This window comes from Saimiri boliviensis, chromosome 14 (genome assembly GCF_048565385.1).
Source record: "Saimiri boliviensis isolate mSaiBol1 chromosome 14, mSaiBol1.pri, whole genome shotgun sequence".
Taxonomy (NCBI): domain Eukaryota; kingdom Metazoa; phylum Chordata; class Mammalia; order Primates; family Cebidae; genus Saimiri; species Saimiri boliviensis.
Window position 1 is genome coordinate 53,707,858 of NC_133462.1, and position 23,674 is coordinate 53,731,531.

Here is a 23,674-nt window from a genome sequence, read left to right on the forward strand (position 1 = left end):
AAATGGGACCTAATCAAATGTAAGTGCTTCTGCACAGCAAAAGAAACAATCATTGGCATGAACCGACAATCAACAGAATGGGAAAAAATTTTTGCAATCTACCTATCTGACAAACGGCTAATACCCAGAATCTACAGAGAACTAAAACAGATTTACAAGTAAAAAACAAACACATTCAGAAGTAGGCGAAGGATATGAACAGATACTTTTCAAAAGAAGACATATATATGGCCAACAAACAGATGAAAAAAATGCTCATCATCATTGGTCATTAGATAAATGCAAATCAAAACCACATTGAGATACCATCTCATGTGAGTTAGAATGGTGATCATTAAAAAATCTGAAGACAACGGATGCTGGAGAGGATGTGGAGAAAAAGGAACACTTTCACACTGTTGGTGGGAGTGTAAATTATTTCCACCATTATGGAAGACAGTGTGATGATTCTTCAAGGATCTACAAATAGAAATTCCATTTGACCCAGCAGTCCCATTACTGGGTATATACCCAGAAGATTATAAATCCTTCTGTTATAAAGACACATGCACACTTATGTTCATTGTGGCGCTGTTTAAGACAGCAAATACTTGAAATTAACCCAAATGCCCATCAATGATAGACTGGACAAAGAAAATGTGGCACATATACATCATGGAATACTATGCAGCCCTAAAAAATGACAAGTTCACGTCCTTTATAGAGACATGGATGAATCTAGAAACCATCATTCTCAGCAAACTGACGCAAGCACAGAAAACCAAACGCTGCGTGTTCTCACTCATAGGTGGGTGATGAAAATGGAGAACACTTGGGCACAAGGAAGAGAACAACACTCACTGGGCTAGGTGGCGGGGTGGAGGGGAGGGGAGAGGAGGGACAGCGTGGTGGGGAACGGGCAGGATGGGGAGGGATAACACCGGGAGAAATGTCTGATGTAGGTGACAGGCGGGTGGGTGGGGGTTGGAGACGGCAAAGCACCATGGCATATATGTACCTATGTAACGATCCTGCAGGATGCAGGATGTGCACATGGACCCCAGAGCCCAATAATAAGAAGAAAGGCCAAAAAAAAAAAAAAAAAAAAAAAAAAAAAAAAAAAAAAAAAAAAAAAAAAGAAAAAGAAAAGAAAGAAAAAGAAAGAAAGAAAGAAGAAAGAAAGAGAAAGAAAATGGCACTTTTTTCTCTAACTCTGTAGAAGAAGGAAAGTGAATACCTGGAGTTAGGGATTCATTTGAAGTGGAGAGGAGATATATCAAATAAGCTCCCACTGGAGAGTTCTGGTCTCTAGCATCAGTATAATGACAGGAAACAGCAGGAAGAGCACTGACACAGGTGACTTGGGCATGCCTGTGTCAGGCGTTCAGTTTTATCCTGATGAAAAAGGTGTGGTCTTCAGGCTGCTAAAGAACAGTGGCTCCGCGAGGTGCAGTGGCTCACGCCTGTAATCCCAGCACTTTGGGAGGCCGAGGCGGGTGGATCACGAGGTCGAGAGATCGAGACCATCCTGGTCAACATGGTGAAACCCCGTCTCTACTAAAAATACAAAAAACTAGCTGGGCGTGGTGGCGCGTGCCTGTAGTCCCAGCTACTCAGGAGGCTGAGGCAGGAGAATTGCCTGAACCCAGGAGGCGGAGGTTGCGGTGAGCCGAGATCGCGCCATTGCACTCCAGCCTGGGTAACAAGAGCGAAACTCCGTCTCAAAAGAAAACCAACAAACAAACAAACAAACAAAAAAATAAAATAAAACAGTGGTTTATGTTTCACAGTCCGCATGACTAATTTCATGCTCTTCTCTTGGGTTCTATCATGTCACAAATATTTACAGAGTTTCAATAATATGCTATTTCACATAGTTGTTTCACATACTTTATTGTTTATTAAATTATGTTTCACACTTTATTGTTTATTTTTCTGATTAGAAAGTAATATTTTCTCTTTGTATAGACCTATACCGAAGAAAAATGAATATAGTATTATTTAATCAGTATTTCTTGAGCATGTACCATGGATCAAACCCCATATGAGCAGTTAGACACACAACAGAAAACAAAACAGACAGGACCTTGCTGTATAAAACTTAAAATCTAATGGAAGAAACTAAATTCTATACAGATTCTCCCATCACACCCTGTCCAGGTAAACCCAATTTTGTTTTGTGTATATTCTGCCAAATATTTTTCATATTTAATACACTTCAGATAGTGTGTATCACATTCTATGAATTATATTTTTCCTTTTTGCTGTGTAAAGATTAGGGCAGCTTCTTGTGCATTCAGATACTAATTTTGAAGTTTTAGACAAGATGACCCAAAAAGGATGGTAAAGAAAGAGCTTAGAGCTGGAAGGGATTTCAAACATGATCCATCTCTTTACAATCTCTCTTTAAAATCTTCTTATTCAAAGCTGTATGATCAAATAGGTGCATTTACATGAGGTAACACACATTAAGTAATTTAATAAATTTTGAGTGTCCCCTTTCAGCAAGATGATATTCGAAATATGGTTTGCTCACTAAAGCAAATTTCTAAGAAAATGTAATTTTTCTGAAACAAACAAAACCCGTAGAGAAGAGCAAATAATAAGTACTTTTGCAAAATTCATAGTCTCCAGTTTATAAAATAAGAATTCAAAAAAGAAAAAAGAAGAGAAAAAATTTCAAGCTAATCTGGAGTATGGGGAGGCAGATTTCTTGATTTTTCTGGCTGCGGTCATATATACTAACATTTTAGTTTTATTCATCTAGATTATTGGAATAGTGGCTGTTTTAAAGATACATAAGCATTTATATTCTCTGTCAGCTATCTCTGTAGGGAAAAAAGAACGTACACAGTAGAGCACATGAAAAAAATGCATGCGTGATGATAGAGTTGTACAAATTTATTTATTTTGGGTTATTATAGCCCTTTCACCCTTTATACTCATTCAAACTCCCATTTTTAAAAAAGCATTCCTTCTACAGGGAACTGCACAGAAAATGTGACATTGGTGATTCTGCTTACTCTGCTACTAAGAATGTAAGAAATAGTTATAGTATATGTCACTATAATTTATGACTGGGCAGTGACAATAACTTAAAGACACAGAATAGAACCCAACTACCTAGCGTTAAGTAGTGGATGAGCTTGGAGTATATCATTTTGTTGATATTTCTATCTCTAACACTCAACAAATTATTGCCCCTGCAATTCCTTGCATTTTTTACTTCCTGGAAATGTCACATGTAATCCAACATAAAATGGAGACCATTGGTGCACTTTTCACTCAGTTTGTTACTATAAGTAAGAGGTTTTTTTTTTTTTTTTTTTTTTTTTTTTGTTTTTTCTTTTTTTTTGAGATGGAGTTTCGCTCTTGTTACCCAGGCTGGAGTGCAATGGCGCGATCTCGGCTCACCGCAACCTCCGCCTCCTGGGTTCAGGCAATTCTCCTGCCTCAGCCTCCTGAGTAGCTGGGATTACAGGCACGCACCACCATGCCCAGCGAAGTTTTTGTATTTCTAGTAGAGACGGGGTTTCACCATGTTGACCAGGACGGTCTCGATCTCTTGACCTCGTGATCCACCCGCCTCGGCCTCCCAAAGTGCTGGGATTAGAGGCGTGAGCCACCGTGCCCGGCAAGAAAGAGGTTTTAAGGTAAGAGCTGAAATATTCAACCCAATTCAATACAACATTTATTGAATATCCAGTATTATGGCTGCACTATAAGAAGGTACAGTAAATGCTATAAGTGAGGTCTTAAATACAAAACAAAACAAAGCAAAACAAAACAAAACAAAACAAAACAGAAAATTACTACCTCCTTATGAGGAAGGGTGGTTGGTATTGAACACTTTCTTTCCCATAGGGCTCACAAGTCTATTGGCTCTATAGCCACTTTTTGAAGGAAAGCTAAGAGTAATAAATTAAGACTAAAATAACAAAGGAAAATATTATTTAGGAAATTTTATCCATAAGGTCCACCCTGCTGTAAAACAGTAAATGTATCTAAATGTTCTGTTTCGTTTGCTGCCAGTGGAGAGGCTCATAAGAGTTGGAGATGTTATCCCAAAGTGTTTTCAGATAGGATCTCGGTGGCATTTCAGTTTAATCCTCCCAGTTCTTTAGGGGACCAACTCCGAATTTATCTTACAAGAGGGCAGTAAACATAAAGATTACTCCTCTGGGCCTTCCCTAACCAGATTTTCAGTTATTCTCAGACAGAAGGAAAAGTGTATCTGCCTTCAGAAGTCTGTCTACAAAATATTCTCTCCTGTTTGTGTTTAAAGAGTCATCTCTCAGGAACAGCAGCTGTCTCTGTTACAGCAATTCCTTTATTTATTCATTTGCTTACAACCAGCATTCGCTAACTGCATGAGGCCTACAGAAGACATCAAGATATACAGGGAAGTATTATAGAGAATATTAGGATGAACACATAAACTAGGAATGCCCAGCCTAGACTTGAGCCATCAAGGAAGGAAAAGCATGCTGAGACTGGAAATACAAAGAATCACGTCAAGTGTGTGTGTGTGTGTGTGTGTGTGTGTGTGTGTGTGTGTTTTCCCAGAAAGTTCCAAGCAGGTTGACAGAATACGCAGTTTCAGAGACAAGTGAAATTCCTTTAGAAAATTACTAGTAACTTACAACCTTGTGTTATGCCACAATTTAAACGTTAGGTGTGGCAGGTTTTACATAAGCTTTCTGCATGTGTGTATAAAGAATGAATGCACAAGTTGAGAAAAAAAAAAAAAAAAAAAAAAAAAAAAAAAAAAAAAACCTTTGCTTCATAAACACAGGCTAACTTGCTTGATGTAGACAGAATGAGGGGAAACTTGGAGCCCTGAACATTGTTGTTTTTAATTTCATCCTACTGAGATACTGACCCTGGCTTTTCCTGTGCAGCTTCCTGTGTTACTGTCTGTGTGACATTTAGAAAGTTAGTTCACCATTGGAGCCTCAGTCTTGTCGTGTGTAAATTGGGAGCAGTAATCGTACCTATCTTAAAGGGTGGTTGTGTTAAATGAATTAGTACATATAAAGAGCTTAGGACATTGCTTGATGTGTCTCCTTGTAAATGTTCTTTTCCTTTTCCTGTGAGATGGAGTCTCATTCTGTCACCCAGGCTGGAGCGCAACGAGGTGATCAGGGCTTACTGCCACTTCTGCCTCCCGGGCACAAACGATTCTCCTGTGTCACCCTTTGAGTAGCTGGGACGACAGGCATGTGCCACCACACCTGGCTAATTTTTGTATTTTCACTAGAGATAGAGTTTCACCATGTTGGCCAGGCTGGTCTCGAATTCCTGACCTCAAGTAATCCACCTGCCTTGGCCTCCCAAAGTGCTGGGATTTCAGGCGTGAGCCACTGCACCCAGCCATGAATGTTAATTTTCATTATCATTATATATTAAAATTCTTGCAAAAGTGTGAAAAAGAAAAATTAACCCACTGACTTTGAGGGATGTATATTCTGATTATCCCTTACAGTAGGGAAAATAAGTTGTCTTTAATGAAACATAAAATAGTTCACCAAGAGCCTTCTTAGTAACACCAAACCAATGGCAACACAAAAGACAGAGTTCACTTTAACTCTCCGAGATAAATCAAGTCCATTTTAAAGTAACTAAAATGGTTCTCTCTCTCTTTTTTAAAATAATACCATTCCCTAAACCCAAAGGCCTAATTCTGCTTGAGAGCTGTTTTAAAATATGACCTGTTTCTTTCAAGTTTCTCATTTTATTATTTATCCTCTTGGCACTCCCAACTTTTAAATAAAAGTGAATGTATTTCTTTTAAATAAGAGGAGGTCTGTGCAGTGCTCACGTCTAGATTCTGATAGTGCCAAGAGAATTTTTTTTTTCAAAGCAACAGTTCATGCTCAGCCAGCGCCAAAACGGAACTTAAAGCTCAAAGGGTTTGACTAAATTTAGAAACCACGATGTTCAAGTGGTTCTAAATTTGACAAAGCTAACTAGAAGCTAACCAAAATCGTACATAAAATGATCTTTTTTATTATGACAACGGAATGGACAAGATGTTATTATCCTAAATTTAGAAAAATCAGACCAATAACGAAAGATGAACAACTTAAGGCTGAAAATGAAACAAATGCATTCTTATTCCAGAATAAGGAATTATAATATCTTCATGAATATTTTGAATGACTTTTCTGATGTTATGAAGTTGAAAATATCAAAAGTACTAATCACATTAAAAAGAAAAAGAGAAAACTGTTCCTATCAAGTGTGTGGTCTCTATGGTAAAGCTTCCAATCTGAGTTTCAATAGTGTCAAGAGCAGCTGGTGTTTGACATAGTTCATAAAATGAATTTGAGTTGTCCACCTGGTTTTTCATTCCAAGCTTGTATATTTCATACATAACATTACACAGTGATATGTTAAACAGAATTGACTTAGTCTTTTTTCTGTGTCTGATTATTTTAATTCTGTGTGACATTTCTTGTTCTTAAAGCTTTCTGTTTTATTCCTAGAACATGCCTTTGCTTCATTCATGAGGCTACCATCAGGTACACTGATAAAAACCTGCTGAATTGTTTTTCCAGGGCAGAAATTTTAGGTTGTATCAGGAAAGGCAAGATTAACTGCTAACATACTACAGTTGTACTTTGAGAATATAGTGAAATTATTATTTTAAGAAATAGTGAAACAATTAAATGCATATGATGAAATTTTCTACTTTATTGTAAAATAAAATATAGAATAGAGTACATATTAAGTTTTAGCAATAGTGCTTTAAAAATAATAGTAACACAGGATTTTTACTAATGTCAAAGTTATCACTGGAAGTTAACTTTGAGTCAAGTTAAAGGTGAAAATCATGCATCTTCTGAGAGAAAGAAAATTTTCATTAAAAAAAAACTTTATAGTCCAAATCAAACTTTAAGAGCACTACTCCAGTTTCACTGGGTGTTCCCCAGTCCTTCTACTGGCCTTTAGTGCAACTACCTAGATTTCCTAAGGGTCTCTATTAAAGTAAGAGCATTTTCATTTCAGAATTCCTGTGAGCAGGTACACATAAACAGATAGCAATAGAAGCTAAATTTTAAAATGATGAACCTTTTCCAATTCGATCACTTCTGATCAATACAATGTCTGATTTTCATAAGACCTCAACTAAAATTCAAACTCAGATGTCAAGAAGGTTTAAGTAACCCTCCCTCCAGTCTCTGTAAGTATATATTAGACTTGGAAACCAATAAAGTTTTAGACCAGGAAGATTATCGCATGTAATGGGAAAGCTGAAACCCTAATACTTTTATTGCATATCTGCCTTACTTCCAAAAATAATTTCTTGCCATGTTCCATGAACATGAATGCATCAGTAAATTACTTTGGATCGTGAATTTGTACCGTTAACAGTACCAAGACTCTGGGTTTTCTGTTGGTTATTTATCTCCAAGTTCATCACACAGTATTTGAACAAGGCACCAAGAAACTAAATTAAATCATACTGAGTAATTGAAGGTAATTGCAGGTCATTCTATTACCGTCTACAGGTAAATGCAAAACATTTTATTCAGGGTTTAACAAAAGTATGTTGATAGTTCTCTTCACAGTAACATATATTTTTATTGTAAGGACTTAAAATATGCAGATAAGCAATATATGACATGTCCAAAAATAACTAACATTATGATCTGGGGGTGTAATAACTTTATACATGTTTATAATTTGATTTATATTTATCCAACAAATCAGTTAGGATCCAATCAAGAGAGGAAAACCACAGGGTAATTTGAAGAAAGAAGTTTGTGAGTTTTTTTTTTTTTTTTTTTTTTTTTTAACTGTAACGGAGGTTTGGAGTAATGGGGAAGTTGCAAAAGGCAGTAAAATAATTTTAAGAAATATAGAAATAACAGATATATGGACTAGCCACTATCCCTGGAGTTGAGCTAGAGAGGGGCCAAGGGGCCAAGTGAGCATGCTGTGACCACAGGCACTCTGCTATTGCCCAAGGGAGGGAGCAACAGGGAAGTGGCTTGCTTCCATGAATGGCAGGAGCCATGTGCAAGAGAAGCCACAGGCTCCCAAGAGTGAGGCTGGATGAGTGACTGAGTAAATGAATGAGTCTCATCTTACTTACCTGACATTTTTTATCAACTTTTAATTGATGATTTTCCTTTCCTTTTAGTGCTGTCTTCTAGGTCTTCTTCCCACTCTATACTCTCTCTGGGAATCTCTTTACATCCCACAGCCATTGAATCTTAAAAATAATACAGGAAACAATTGAATGAAATTTCCAAGAACTTAAAGATATAGATCGCTTTTTTTCCCTAACATCTAGAACAGTACCTACCATAGTAACAATACCTAATAATATTTGCTAAATAAATAAAGAAAAATTCCACTGAAGAATCGACATAATAGATATAACATATTTAAAAGGATATCATTATGAAATTATAGGACAATCCATATAAATATTTGATGCTAAAAACTTTTGCAAAGTTAAAGAGGATCACACATGGGATTTATAACATAATGTTTAGAGTTCTGAAAGAAGACTAACTCCAACCTAGAATTCTATGCTCCATTTAAAAAATTAATCAGAAGACAAAGATTAAGTAAAGCAACTTACAGACATGTTAGATCTAAAAATATGTATTTGGGATTCAACCTTCTGTGGGAAGATATACATCACCAAAATAATGGAATAAATAAACAAGACATACGATTAATGAAAAATGATTATAACACAGGAGAAGTTGAAAAGAATTCAAAGAATTCCTGGAATAATTATGAAGGGAAATCCAAATACGTCAGCCATTCTGCAAGTCTAGAAAGCCCAAGGCTTTTGAGAGCATGAAGACAAAAGCATGAATATCTCCAGGAAACACAAAAGGAACCAATATATTCATGACATGTTACCCAGTGAGACTGACCATAAGCAAACATAAACAAAACAATTTTTATAGGTGTTTCAGTGTTTGCAGCAATCTATGAAAAAGAAAAGACAAAGGATTATTTAGATAAGGGTACAGATCTTAGTAAATGACCTGGTTCGTAAGTGAACAATACAACACAACTTTTACAAAGTTGAGTGCTGAACACTGAAGTAGTAATTTAAATACAAATTCTGATATAATTTTATTGAGAGGAGGGAGAGAGGAGTGGAGGGCATTTGAAAGACAAAGGAATCTTTTTCTATTTTATTTGGTAGATATTTTTATTTCTATGATCTCCCCCCTTTCAATAAAACTGTATCAGAATTTGTATGTACATTACACTTCAGTGTCTCCTCTCCCTCTTTTGTCCCTAGGGGCCAGAGTTTTTGTTATTATTTTGAGTCATTGATTTTTAAACAACTAATACATATTAGCTTTGGGGAGTTTTTTCTTGTTGTTTTTGGGTTATTTTATTGAAAATATGGGGTTAAGGAGCAGAGGATTTTCTATCTGAGAAGATAAGATGAGCAAATAGAAAATAAAATGTTGAAGTACACAATGACTGGTTTCTAGGACTCTTCTGTCACTAACTGAACTATCGCAATGTGAGTTCCTGCTGATTTTTCTATCGTCAATCTCTCCCTTTAATCCTGTCTTTCACGGGGTTTCCAAAATTATCTCCTAATCACAGATCTGCTCATTCACTTCCTTGTTCAAAAGCCCAAAACAACTACTGACTGACCACGTTAAACTCCTCCGTGTGACATTTAAGGCTCTATCTAGTCTAACTCCAACCTAACCAGGGTTTATTTCTTTATTAATCAATGTTATAAAGCTACATCCTAGCCGTAAAATGTTATTTTCTCATCTCGAAATAAGACAATCCTTTGGCATTTCCATCCATTTCTCTTTTGTTAATTTTGATAGGTTTGGGGGGCACAGGTGGTGTTTGATTACATGAATAAGTTCTTTAGTGATGGTTTCTGAAATTTTGGTACACCCATCACCCAAGCGGTGTACACTCTACCCAATATGTAGTCTTTTATCCCTCAACCTTCCCCACTCTTTCCCCTGCAAGTTCCCAAAATCCATTTCTTGGCCCAGAGTTCCTATCTTTTGCTCTTCCCTCTTTCACCTACCTTCTTTTCTATTTTTTTCATACACAAGACAGAAAGGCCCAGGAAAACTTCTCCAGTCACCTGAATTGACATATTATCATCCTTCCTCCTGTGTTCCCACAGTGCATTATGTTATTATTATAACACTAGCAACATTTTGTTTTGGGTCACAGTATGTATCTTACACCCATCTGATCCACAGGACAAAATTCCCTCTTTCCTTGAGGGGAGAATCCCTGTGTCTTACTCAGAGGCATGCTTCTGTGAATGTTTAACACGATGCATACAAAGAGTAAGTATGCAAGAACTGCTTGTTGAATTTTAAGCAAAAATTTTAAAATTGCATAAATATGGATGCATATTACTGCTAATATTCATAATGAGGCTATCAAAGGTGTGGCCAAAATGTTCTAAATACAAAATATTTTCATGTTTTGTCATTTAGAAGGAGAAATTCAAGACTCAGCAACCAATTTTTTAAAGGCTTCCAATGACTTCCAAAGGCTTCAGAAAATTATTCCAAAAGTTCTAGAAAACTTACGTTTGAAATAATTTATACAAAAATTATTGGGAAAGCCCTAACTGGTATTTCCCAGATATATCGAAATTAAATACAGTAAGAAAATCCAAAGTCTCATAGGTGTTATAAATAGTGGCATTTTTATTAGCAAGATAATCTATTCAATTCTACGGAAGATACAAAACTGAGAAAGTCTTAATAATTGTAAGCTAGAGACCTACAGATTTTAATGCTTGACTTTTTTTTCCAAGACTGCTCATTCAGTCATTCTTCATTTATTTATTTACTCTTCAGTATTTTTTTAAAAAATGTCTATATAGTTCAGGAGAGATATGCATCTACAAAGAAAGAAACTTGGTGAGGTTTTTCCCCCCATCTACTCATTCTCTTTGTCCTCTAACAATTTATGAGTTGGTCGAATACATCAACTTTCAAATTTGAGCATGAGTGCTTTCGTGCAATAGTCCAATTAGCCTTGTAAGGCTAAACATGTCAATAACAGAAAGCCGAGTGTATTTTGCAGCAGGGTTTTCAAGCATCTCTCCACAGCAACTGTGTCAAGTATACTCACAGCAGATGTGAGCAGTGCATGTGGTGCAGTTTCCTAAGGCTCTATCTGCAAATCAAAAATACTTATTATTAGAGACATCACAATTTGTACTCCACTTATTTTAATATCTTTTACAAACTTAATGAAACAACTCCAGCTGTGACAGGTCAATGTGGAAAGAAGAAATTAAATGTGCAATGAGTGTTGTTCTTAAAACTTAGAAGCTCCCAAATTATATGTAACTCAACATTTCTTGAAGGACTTTTACCACCCTGCTAAGTATGAATACATTGGGGCAACACTTTCATAAATGCCAGGTTGTGAAATGATTTGGGATTTAAAAATATTTGAATTCCAAAAATTAAAAAGTGAGTAACAAATAATATCAAGATAAATTATTTATCAATAGTCATTTTAAATGTCTCTGCAATCATTTTCCTATTTTATAAACATCTATACTGCATACCATCTGCTGATGCTTATTTTAATTCATAAAAAGACTATGTTTAAATCAAAATGTAAGTGACAGAATCAGAACAAAAGGGAAAGGGCAGGAGAATAAAGTGAATAAATTCCAAATATGACTTCTAAAGGCAGACAATATAAAAGCTATAATCTTAGTTTAAGCCTTACACTCCTTAAACACAGTAATTACAAGACATCTGCTGGGAACACAGCTTTGCTATTGGATAACCTTAATTGCCCTGTAATATTTCCTGACACTCCCCAAAATATGCCCCATTGCTAATAATTCATTCACATTTCAGCACCATTATTAACTACTAATTCAAACAATCAAGACAAAGACAATAAATGGATGACCTTGAACAATTACCCACTCAGTGAACAGAATTTATTTTGTGCTTTTCAAAGATGTGAATGCTTTCCTGCGACTGTGAATAGCACTCCAAAATCAGGCAAATGCAGACAAGAGAAAAAAAATCATGGCATAAATGCAATGTTCCTTCTCTGATATTCTTAGAGGAATAGTGTCAAAACTTACCCACATATTATGTTTTATCTAAGAAAAATAAAAGGAAGTATGAAGTTTTAGCACAAAAAATATTCTCCTTATAATAAATAGAGATAATTTAGTCATGAATAGTCAAGTATACATTCAGTTATTTCCTTTTTGTTTCAACCTGTGAGAACATTTAAGAATCACATAAATTCAGAGCCAGGAAAAACATTCACTACTCACAGCAAAATGGTGGGAGTTTAATGGACAGCTCCTCAGGGGGCTCCTCTTGCAAAATATTTTAAACACAGTCTGCCAAGTTAACACTCCCTCCCCCTCACCACCTCCTTGTTTCTCAAGAAATTTGAATTTTTAAAGAAATGTTGTACTCTTGGCCTTTTCTAATATGGAATGCATTAAGAGAAAACCCATAAATAAATGCTTACATATGTTTGTGAAAAATAAAGCAGACACCTCAAATTGATCTATTTGCCAACGGAGGGGAGGAGGAACAGACACAGCTGAAATTAAGGCCAGGGGAGTCGCAGACGATATGGGGAACCTACGTGATGTTTCTTGGATGTGTGGTGGGGCGTAATCTGGTTTGGTGTGATCCGGTTATAAACACAAGAAGAAATGATGTAGAAACATGGGTTAAGCAGAGGCATTTCAGTAGGGAAAGAGTTTTAGCCTTTTTTTCATGGTCTGAAAAACCCCAGCAAAAATACTGAGTTTTTAAATACCCAATCAAACAAAGAAAAGACAGGTTTTGAATTCCATTGACAATATGTGATCCTATAAAACAATTGTCATAACATTATGACATAACATAACAAATGAGTAAAATATATATGTGTGTATATATATGTGTGTATATATATATATATATATATATATATATATACACACACACACACACACACACACACATATATCTCAATCAGCTTTTGTATATGGGACCCTCTAATTCCTTCTCTGCCTTTTCCTCCTCCTCTTTCTCCTTGTGCTTTTCTTTTAAAATTTTACTCTTATGGATTTCATTATACTTAAAATGTATAATATTATAATTTTTCCCAGTGTTTAGAGAAAAGGTCTTAGAAGACAATTATTTCTAATTATGTCACATTCCCCCTCCATCCCAATGAATGTTTGCCAAGCATTTGTAAAGTTCTATGATAATTTTTCACAAAGGAAAAAAACAAAAATATTACTTATATAAGCATTTTATATACATTTAGTTCAGATTTTTTATTTTAATTATTTCTGCTTGATTACAAATAAAATAGAATTTACCCACACAAACTTTACCCATTCATTTGTTTTGGAAATTTTCTGTGTTCAAGAATTTTTTATTACAACATTAGAGACATTTATGTTAGACCATATATTATGTAATACAGAAGAAACATTATTTGATCGTATACAAGTAAAAAGAAACTCAACCAAAATGATAAAGAGACAGGTTAAAAAGCTGATGATGGGAAGTTGAGGAAGAACCTGAAACACTTATTCCTCAACACTTGATCAGAGGTGTGCAAAACACACAGCAAAAACATCAGCCAGAAGAAAGCCAGAGATGAGAACATATCATTGGGAGATTCATCTAAGTCCAAAGGTGGTTCCAGGATCACTAATTATGCAAAGCAGAGAATGGGAAAATAATGATCAATTATCTACATGTTGGGCCATATACTAGAGGCTTTTCATAAAATAGGTTTACCTTTGAAGATATTACAGTTAGAATGACAAAATTAATACCCAATATAACTCAAGTTTTCTTTACAAGCCTCAACGTAGGTGTTGATAGGGTCACTGTCGAATGTGTGCACATCTATGTGCATTTACAAAAAGAATTTCATCTTGCTTCCCTCAAGGTTTCAACTTGCTATTTCTGGAAAACCCAGAGAAGAGTCTTCTGTGTACTTCACACTAATGTATTTTCATTCCTTCTCTTCTTCCTCCACATTTCCCTTTTGGTACTTAAAGTCCCTGGAAGGTGCAATCTCCCTCTCATCCACAGCCTCCGCTCTTAGTGAGAAAAGCCAACGTCCACACCAAGGGCATGATCATCCTCTGCTTCCTGACTACCCAGCTTTGAGATTCCCAAGAGTTTCTGAGCCTTCCCTAACGCCCTCCCCGCTTTAGAGCAATGAGTACATTCTTCTGTCCTCCAACTCATGCTACATATTGCTCCACACAAAACTCTGTGAGCCCTGTGTTTTCACAAACTGCCTCCTGGAACTGGCGTCTGCCTGCAGGGTCTAGACCTGAGTTCATTCCGCAGCTCAGAGACTAGGCCATAAGCTATTTTTCCATGTTTTCTTCTCTCACTGTGGCTCCATGCAAACATTTTCACTTCATGCAAATGTCCCATGTAAATAACATTGCATGCTTATTGCTTTGAGCTTCTTTACCTATGGTTTCTCATTTGATCCACGAAAGAAGGTGATGAGGCCGTTGCCCCCCTTATCCCCAATGTGCAGATGGTAAATTGTAGTTTATCAAAGTTGAATGACTCAGCCAAAACCACTAGGTAGTAAGTAGCTGTGTATGGCCTCAGATCATGCAAATTCCCTGTGCTAGTCCTAGAGTTGTCTGGATTCCTAAAATCGTCACAATTTGGGGTATGTTGGAATGTCTGCAACACGTGATATTATGGGAGGTAGCGTAAAAGATGGTGCTGATGATAAGCGGTCACATGAGGTGTCAATGCAAGGAAAAGGCAGCTCCAGAGAAGGCTCATCAGTCCTGAATTTATTAAATCCTTGCTGCTTGTTTTTCTTGGAATTACTAAACTTTTCAGCATGTCTCAGGTCAAATGAACACCTCCACACTGCTGAATAGAACCTATGAGGCTCTTATTGTAATCCCTTAACTACAGAAGCAAATTTGGGCACCATTAACCTAATCTATGAATTAGATTCCTGTGACTTGCTCATGGCCATATAGAAGTTAAGTGGCAGTCAGGCACGGTGGCTCAAGCCTGTAATCCCAGCACTTTGGGAGGCCAAGGTGGGTGGATCACAAGGTCAAGAGATTGAGACCATCCTGGCCAACATGGTGAAACCCCGTCTCTACTAAAAACACACAAAAAAATTAGCTGGGTATGGTGGCACGTGCCTGTCGTCCCAGCTACCCAGGAGGCTGAGGCAGGAGAATTGCTTGAACCTGGGGGGCAGAGGTTGCAGTGAGCCGAGATGGCGCCACTGCACTCGGTGCCTGGTGACAGAGCGAGACTCTGTCTCAAAAAAAAAAAAAAAAAAAAAAAAAAACCACAAAAAACAAAAAACAAAAAAAAAGCTGAGTTTCAAAGGCAGTCAGTGGGGCCTTCTCAAAAGGAGTGCCCAGGCAGCTAACTTTGTGACATTGCACAGCAATTTATTAAGAAAAAGAGACATAAGCCTAATTGACTGGGTGTGATACATAATTTTCCAACGTGTTGTTTGTCAAAAGAGTAACATCCTAGTATCTCCGCAATAAGCTTCAGAGTATTTCAAAACAAGGGCCATGGTCAGAATAATTTAGTAGAGAAACTTGATTCTTCTATAAGAAGTCATGTGGGGAACATTAAATGCTTAGCATACAAATACTATTTAAAGTAGGCAAATGCATATCTTAAAGTGACCTTTAAATGGATATTAATGTTTTTCTCCAGCACTTCTTTTGGGAAAGCCTGACTGCTTGGGTTTGAAACTCAGCTTTGCCACGTAACATCTGTATGGTCGTGAGCAAGTTACTTAACCCTTCCTTTTCTGTAAAATGGGTTATATAATGTCACCTTCGTCATATGCTTGGTAGGAAACTTGAACAAGTTCACATGTGTAAAGTATTTAGAGCAATATCTAGGCCATGACAAAGTCTCTTTAAGTTGGCTTTTTTAAATTAATGTAAGAAAAATAACCTGAGGCTGCTTGGTTGAATCAGACCAGCAGGTGTCCCTGATTTTTCTGGAGACTAATTCAGTTCTGCCCTCAATAAGTGTCTAGAGTGAAACTTCTGGCGTAATGTACACACAATAAGGAGTAGGAATGAATTTCAGACCACAACTGTAATTTATTTATATCTTTGGAACTCATTAAATCTCATACCTTACTCACAAAATTCTTGATGTTTGATTTCCATTTAATTTTGGCGAAATGTGCATTTTCCCATACAAAGAAAAAGGTCCAGGATAGATAACTGGCTATCAAATATCCAGCTCTTGCTAAATAACATTTTGATGAGAGGAAGGTAAATTAATCAGACATGGTGATTAAACCTCTTTAAAAATGCACACATACACATAAAGGGAAAAGTGAGTGAGGGCACTGTAGAAATCCATTTCAGCAAAATCCTAAATATCACTCCACAAGCTCATGAAATGTCTTGGTCTTGTTTAAAATGGATGCATTGTTGAGCTACACAATTCTTTTTCACTTTAGAGACACTCAACTACGTTTATATATAAATTGCTACTTCTATAATTTTATTAAAAGAAGAAATGCTAAGTGAGTTTCTTTTTAATTTGTATAACCAAAACTATTAATATCCACTTAAAGGTCAATTTTAGATATGCATTTGTCTACTTCAAATATCTGTATGCCAAGCATTTAATATTCCCAACATAATTCCTCATAGAAGAATCAAAAAAGTTTTTCTAATACATTATTCTGACCATGGCCCTTGTTTGGAAATAATCCAAAGTTTATTCTGTAGATTTTAGGATCTCACTGTTTTGAAAAATAACACATTGGAAAATTATATACCACAGTCCACGAGGCTTATTTGTTTTTCTTAAAAAATTGTTGGACCATGTTATGAAGTTAGCTACATGGGTATAAAGACAAAGGGCATCTCTCTTCTAGGATTAATAAAATCTCCAGAAAGAGAATGAATTGTCTTTTTTATTTCTTTTCTTCTACATCGTCTTTAATTTTTTTAAAATAACTGTTTAAACTGAAATTGTGTAGATTAAATTATTTTTGTTTACTTGCCATTTTCTTTGCAGAATACCCCAAAGTTTTCAGCTAAAGTTTCGGTTCTAGTTTTAACTGCATACTTTTGTTTTTCTCATATTTCATTTCAGATACTGGGCCAAGCTCAAATTAGATTCATGTTTTCTGTGCTTTTTTGAAAAAAGTATTCCACAATTTCTATACAGCTATGGATATGTATGTTCAGAAAGATTTGGTGAGACTAAAAAGACATGCTGTACAATATGAACCTCATAATTTATCCTACAAAATTCTCTGCAAATTGTTGCCATTTTTAAAAAGTAAAGTAAAAATAAAATACATCAAGCCTAGCATGAGGATAAATGAACTTATTTAAATAACAAGGACTTTAAAGAAAACATGACTTCAAGCAAAATTACCATTTTGCATGACAGATCTCATTATTGCTGCATATTCAGTGTGTTTGACCAAGCTTCAGGAGTGTAACATGCAAAGAAAGGCTTGTGCAATTACTTTATGAAATATTTATTTAGGAAATGAAAGCCCAGTTCCATTTATTAATTGCATTTTTAAGTAAATCATTTGGAAATATCCAAATATTATTTTATACAACAAATAGTGCTGTTCTTTGATCTCATATCTTAAACTCTGCCTACATGAAATACAGAATGCTTTGGATACTACCGTCTCACAAGGCTCATGCTCAAAAGTATGTTTGCATGGATCTTAGAGACATCAGACTCCTATTTCTCACTTTGGAAACTAATGTTGCCAGATATCAAATGAGTAAGCTCAGGCAATACCACACACGGGAGCTTGTCAGCACTCCAGGGAACCGTAGAACAATCGAATGGGTCAGTTGGTAAACAACTAATAGGAGGAAGCTGTGACATCAAAAAGGCAAGACCTGGGTTCCAATTCCAGCTCTACCTCTCGTTCCTCTTACCCATGTTACAGAGTATTAAAAGTTATTGTCATTTTAGGTCTGGATACTAGAGCAAAACTGCCTTGAAAAGGCTCAACAAAGAGTAAATCTATGTCTATGTGTGAGAAGGTAAGGTCATGTGAGGCCACCTGGGTCTGATAACAGGGCTTAGGAGCACTCTGGTCTAGATGCCATGCAGAAGATGAGAAGCGAAAGCAATGATTCTGACCAAATGAGAGAGTTCAGAGAATGAGGTAAATAGCAGCTAATGAGAATGTAGCAAAAGCTTCTTCTGAAATAGAAACCCATCAAGTTTTGACAAAGTCTACAAAGAAGACAGATGGATACAAACATCTTTGCAAAGAAAGCATCTAAAAGATAGCAATAAGCAGTTCTAGCTTCTAAAATAATGTAACAATTCTCACCTAATTAAATTGAATGTTGGCAGGGATAAATCTTATAAGCTATTGTTGATGCATAAATTTAAAAGTAGATTATAGAACAAATTTTATTCCTGTGCATTAGGACAAAGCATGCTCACTTCATAGTGCCAAAATTTGCAAATAAACATATAGAACATATACATTATAGATTATATTTGTATATATTATATATGTATATATGTTTGGAACATATATATACGTCTATACATATAGACATATATACACATTATATACGTCTATACATATATACGTATATACACATTATATACGTCTATACATATATACGTATATACACATTATATACGTATATACGTATATACACATTATATACGTATATACATGTATATACACATTATAAATGTATATATATACACATATATATAATGTGTATATACATGTATATATTATATATGTATATACATATACACATATATAACACGTACATATGTATAACATGTACATATATAGTGTATATATATGTATATACATATATAGTATATATATGTATATACATATATAATGTACATATATGATGTATATATGTATATACATATATAATGTATACATTATGTATATACATACATATACATTATAAATGTACATGTTATATATGTTAATTTGCAAATTTATATATAGTGTGTTCATGTGGTTTTAGTTTATTTTTCTCAAGTTACTTATTATTATTTTCGTGTTGCATAATTGCATCTGTGTTGCTGTAATACTTATCTATTCAGTAGATACTGTATGCTGGGCACTGTGTTAAATATTAGGAATCTGAAAATTGTGTCTGCTCTTGAGGAGCTCTCAAAATGTTTAGTAAAGACATCATCAACATATATAAACTTACACTATCATGCACCAGATTTTCTAATAGATTTATGTACAAAGTACTATGGAAACACAAATGAGGAAATAATTCTGATTGAGAAAGAGGAGGACCCATTTTTAAAGGTACACAGAGAAGATCTGTGATTGGGGCATTGAGGAATAGAGAATATCCTATGCATTCTAAAATGTTTTCAATATTGTTGAAAAGACTTCAGCAATTATTTAGTGCAATTGCTTAATTTTAAACATGACTGAAATGAGAGTTGAAGCTGTTAAGTTAGGTGGTGAAAGGCACCGAGAAGAAAAGGCAAAGAGAAATAAAATACAAGGATTTCCTTGGTTTTCAGGTCACCAGACTTTCTGTTTCACATAGGGACTCTATCCCTGATCAGTGGCCCTTCCTCCACAAATCCTACCGGTAAGTCCCGTTGAGATCAGTTAATATAAGTACAATTTAAGCCAATTAATACATGTCCATTACTGAATAGGAAAACACTTAAACTCAAATCTCAATTTAAAAAAGACAATAGCCGGGCGTGGTGGCTCACGCCTGTAATCCAAGCACTTTGGAGGCCAAGGTGGGTGGATCACCTGAGGTCGGGAGTTCAAGACCAGCCTGACCAACATGGTGAAAACCCGTCTTAAAATAAATAAATAAATAAATAAATAAACAAACTAGAAGGTTTCGTGCTCACTTCAGCAGCACATATACTAAAATTGAAATGATACAGAGAAGATTAGCACGGCCCCTGAGCAAGGATGACATGCAAATTCGTGAAGCATTCCATATTAATAAAATAAATTAATTAAAAAAATAAAGAAAGAAGACAATGATTCAAACAAAAACCTACAAGTAATATTTTTAGTTGTTGTTTCAAGATGTTCCCCATTTACTTACTTCACTTGGTAGGAAATACAATGTTTGTCTCTATACTGTTTACTTTGGCATAGAAGAAGTATTATACAATTTCTTTTTTATTAAAATGCCAGAAATCCTTAAATGACAAGTGTTATTTATTATTTAGAATACCCCTTGAAACCCATAACCATCTGAAAACTACTTGCTAGGATCTGGCAACTTTGAATTGGGCCTTTTGCCATTTTGACAGATGGTCAGAAATATAAGAAGCCAAAATACCATATATGTGCACTGATTGTGAAAGTTTTGGGTGTGATTCTCAGCTTAATCACCCACATGGCTTTCAATGCTGATTTCCATGACCATGATTAAAGAGAAGAGCATGGGGAGAAAAAAAAAAAAAAAAAAAAAAAAAAAAAAAAAAAAAAAAAAAAAAAAAAAAAAAAAAAAACCACACACACACACACACACAAACAGCTCTTCATTTGGTAGTTAGATATAGATGCTCAAGTTCTTCTGCTATCTTTTAGTTCTCTTAATAGATAATCCATATTCATTTTTAAAACTATGGAAGAGTGCATTTTGAATATCGGTAGACTTCCGTGTATTTCGAGCATATGCTTTTATTTGGATGTACCTTAATCCCAGAGCAGACAGACAACAAATTTGGCACTCAAGTATGGAATGTTATGCTCTCAGATGGTATGAGCAGAACCTTGATTGATTTAGATTTAATATTTTTCTTATAAAAATATATTTTGTTGCAAGTTTAAGTGTTAGTTACATGGTTACTCCAATTTGTACTCAAGGTTTTAACAGAATAACAAATAGCTCTTTATATTATTTTGGTCACTTGGAATAACTAAATTAGTTTGGCCATACGGTGAACAAATGGCAATTATTAACTGCTCATTGATTAACTATTACAATAACACAAATGTAACCATATTTGGGTCAATTTAATTAAGTTATAGGAAATCTACCTCTGCATTACACTACCTATATCATCTTTTTTAAGAAGCCAGTGATTGAGCTCAATTAATTATCACTTTCAATATAACTAGATGAATACAGTTAGTTTGTTAACTAAATGCTGATATAGTTATTAGCATCAGTAGAAACCTTTCACCACATATTGATTATATATTGCATATTAATATAATTTTAATACATGCTGAAATGTATTCAGTATTTCTATCATGAAAATTGTCAATTTCTACAATTTTTTTATTTCCATTAAGTGTGATTCTTCATTTTTTTCTTTTCAATCATTAAATGATAAAAAAGCTTAATATTTCAACCATTATTCTAATATAGAGCAAAAAAAATACCTATTTTTGCCTTTAATTTTAGCGCACTGATTATGATTCAATGTTAATGTTAATGTTTGAAATATTAAAGGATCAAGTGATAAATAAAATGTAGTATCTTATTTTCTTATTTATTTTTATTAAATGAGAAATTATATAGTTTAATGGGCATAGTACTGTGGAATCTCAAGAGATAATATGTGGTACACATTTAAATAAATGAAAATAATCATTAAAACTTCCCATAAAATTACTACACACCAAATAAGATAACCATACTGACTGATCTTTCCCATTGGGGAAATGAAATAGGAAAGACGATTGGCCTGGCTGTTTTCCTGTGTTCATCCAAATGTCAGAGGAGTATAATCATCTCCCAACTCCTCCATTCTTTCTCCAATTTGAAAAATCGTATGTAGGGGAAGATCTGGCACATCATGTGAAATATAAGTTATATTTACTAATTTTTCTTCCCACCCACTTGCCCTTCATAATGAGACATTACTTGATTGGTTATTTGAGGATAGTGGTAATTGAAATGCAGATAGAGATCCTCTTTTGCACTTGAACTGACAGTGACGCCCCTTAGAGCTCTTAATAAATAAGCCACAATGTAAATTCTTTAGAACTAAGCAAAGGAAAGCATAGACAATCTAGATTTTTTCATACATGACTCAAATTTTTACAAGTCTATAAAAGTTCGATCTCCCACTAGTTGGGTGGGATGCAGAATTAGAGAGAGGTAGTTTAATTTTTTCAGTTTTTTCACCTTTGGCTCAGTAATGGCTAAACTGGAAGAAAAACGGAAGGGAGCAATTCTTAAGTTTATCTCTCTAGTAGATTTTTTTTCTTAACCTAATCCCTACCTATACCATCTATAATAACACAGCGCATCATATCAAAAGAGCTTCAAAGATTAACTAGGTTATTTTGAGAGGAAGTAGGTGCTTTCTCACTACATATACACTATATATATATATATATATATATATATATATATATACACACACATATAATATGTTTATAACAATCTATATGTTAATGTTAATTGTATATAATGTTAATTTCTAAGTGTATAGTCTTCATAGTTTGGTAGTACTGCTTTGGCATATAATAGCATAAAATATGTAGACATATTGATGAAGTTTTAAATCTGATCAAGGAAACTTAGATGACTTTTCCTAATAAATGTTGAGGCAGAGTTAATAATATATCCTTGTGGGGAAGTTAATACATATAAATAAAATCATACAGACCGAGAAGGAACATATTAGATTATTATAATACTGTACATTATTTTATGAAGTTTTCAAGCAGATAAACATCATCTAGTTTCTTTACAGACAGAAGAGAAAGTTCAAACCTTATGTTAGATACTGAATGGAACAGAAAAGAGAGGAATTTTTAGTATGAAAATCTTCTATTTATTTCCAGATGATCTCTGTGGGCTAAAATTCATTATTTATCTTACAGAGAAAAAGAATAAAGTTCAGGATTTTCAAAGGCCATGGCTTATAATAGCCCAATGAATACAGCTATAAAACCTGCATGCAGAATTAGCATCTATGTGATGTTGCATCAGAGTACAAGAAGAAAATGAATGTTAAATATTGTTCTTGAAAAAAGTCATTCTATTGTAATTTATGATACATCCATTAGTATTACAGAAATGTCACTCTTAATAATTTTATGTTTTAATCACAAAAATGTTAAGCTTAGAATAAGATTTTTTTTCTAACTAGTGAATTGTTTTTTCTCTGTTTCCCCATGCTAGGGAAAACCTTAGATTGCTAATGTTAATATATAAGATAGGATTGATATTACTATGAATACCTAAAGAAACTGATCTTTGATTTAAAATGCTTATGATGTTTCTATAATTTAGTCCTAAGAGGAAAACACACACACACACACACACACACACACACACACACACACAGAGGCTCTCTTGAGTTTTACCAATTCTTCCACTTGAAAAGAGGTAGAAAGACAACTGGAAGGGGACTGCAAAATATTAAAAGCAAAACCACCCCCTGTTCTCTGATATCATCCAAGGTATCTTTATTCCTTGGCTACTCACATGTTAAAACTTAACAAGGCAGAACTTCCTTTGCTGTCTCAGTAAGAGAACAAGAAAGGTACCCAGTTTTAAAATAATGAATAAATCTATGACTTTTAACAAAGAAAATACTAGCATGTTAATTAATATCTTACTGTATTTCCCTGAAGTCAAGAGATGAGTCATTTTTCCTACAACGTTAGGCCTTATCTGATAATCAAAGTGACACAATGTATGGGCCATTTCACTGAAGATTCATTCAGCATGCTCTTATTTATGACCCCGTTT

At 34.7% G+C, this 23,674-nt stretch overlaps 1 long non-coding RNA gene and 1 other non-coding gene across 2 annotated transcripts in view; both read left to right on the forward strand.

The window, feature by feature from the left end:
- Positions 1-23,216, forward strand: part of LOC104652914 (uncharacterized) — a 30,994-nt gene extending 7,778 nt beyond the window's left edge. Inside the window, exons 2-3 of the long non-coding RNA XR_746202.1 lie at positions 6,991-7,165; positions 22,801-23,216. This is a non-coding gene — a long non-coding RNA (uncharacterized LOC104652914). The remainder of the gene's footprint in view (positions 1-6,990; positions 7,166-22,800) is intronic.
- Positions 19,846-19,952, forward strand: LOC120362835 (U6 spliceosomal RNA). The gene has a single exon (XR_005578637.1). It is a non-coding gene; the product is annotated as a U6 spliceosomal RNA (small nuclear RNA).
- Positions 23,217-23,674: the final 458 nt, after the last annotated feature.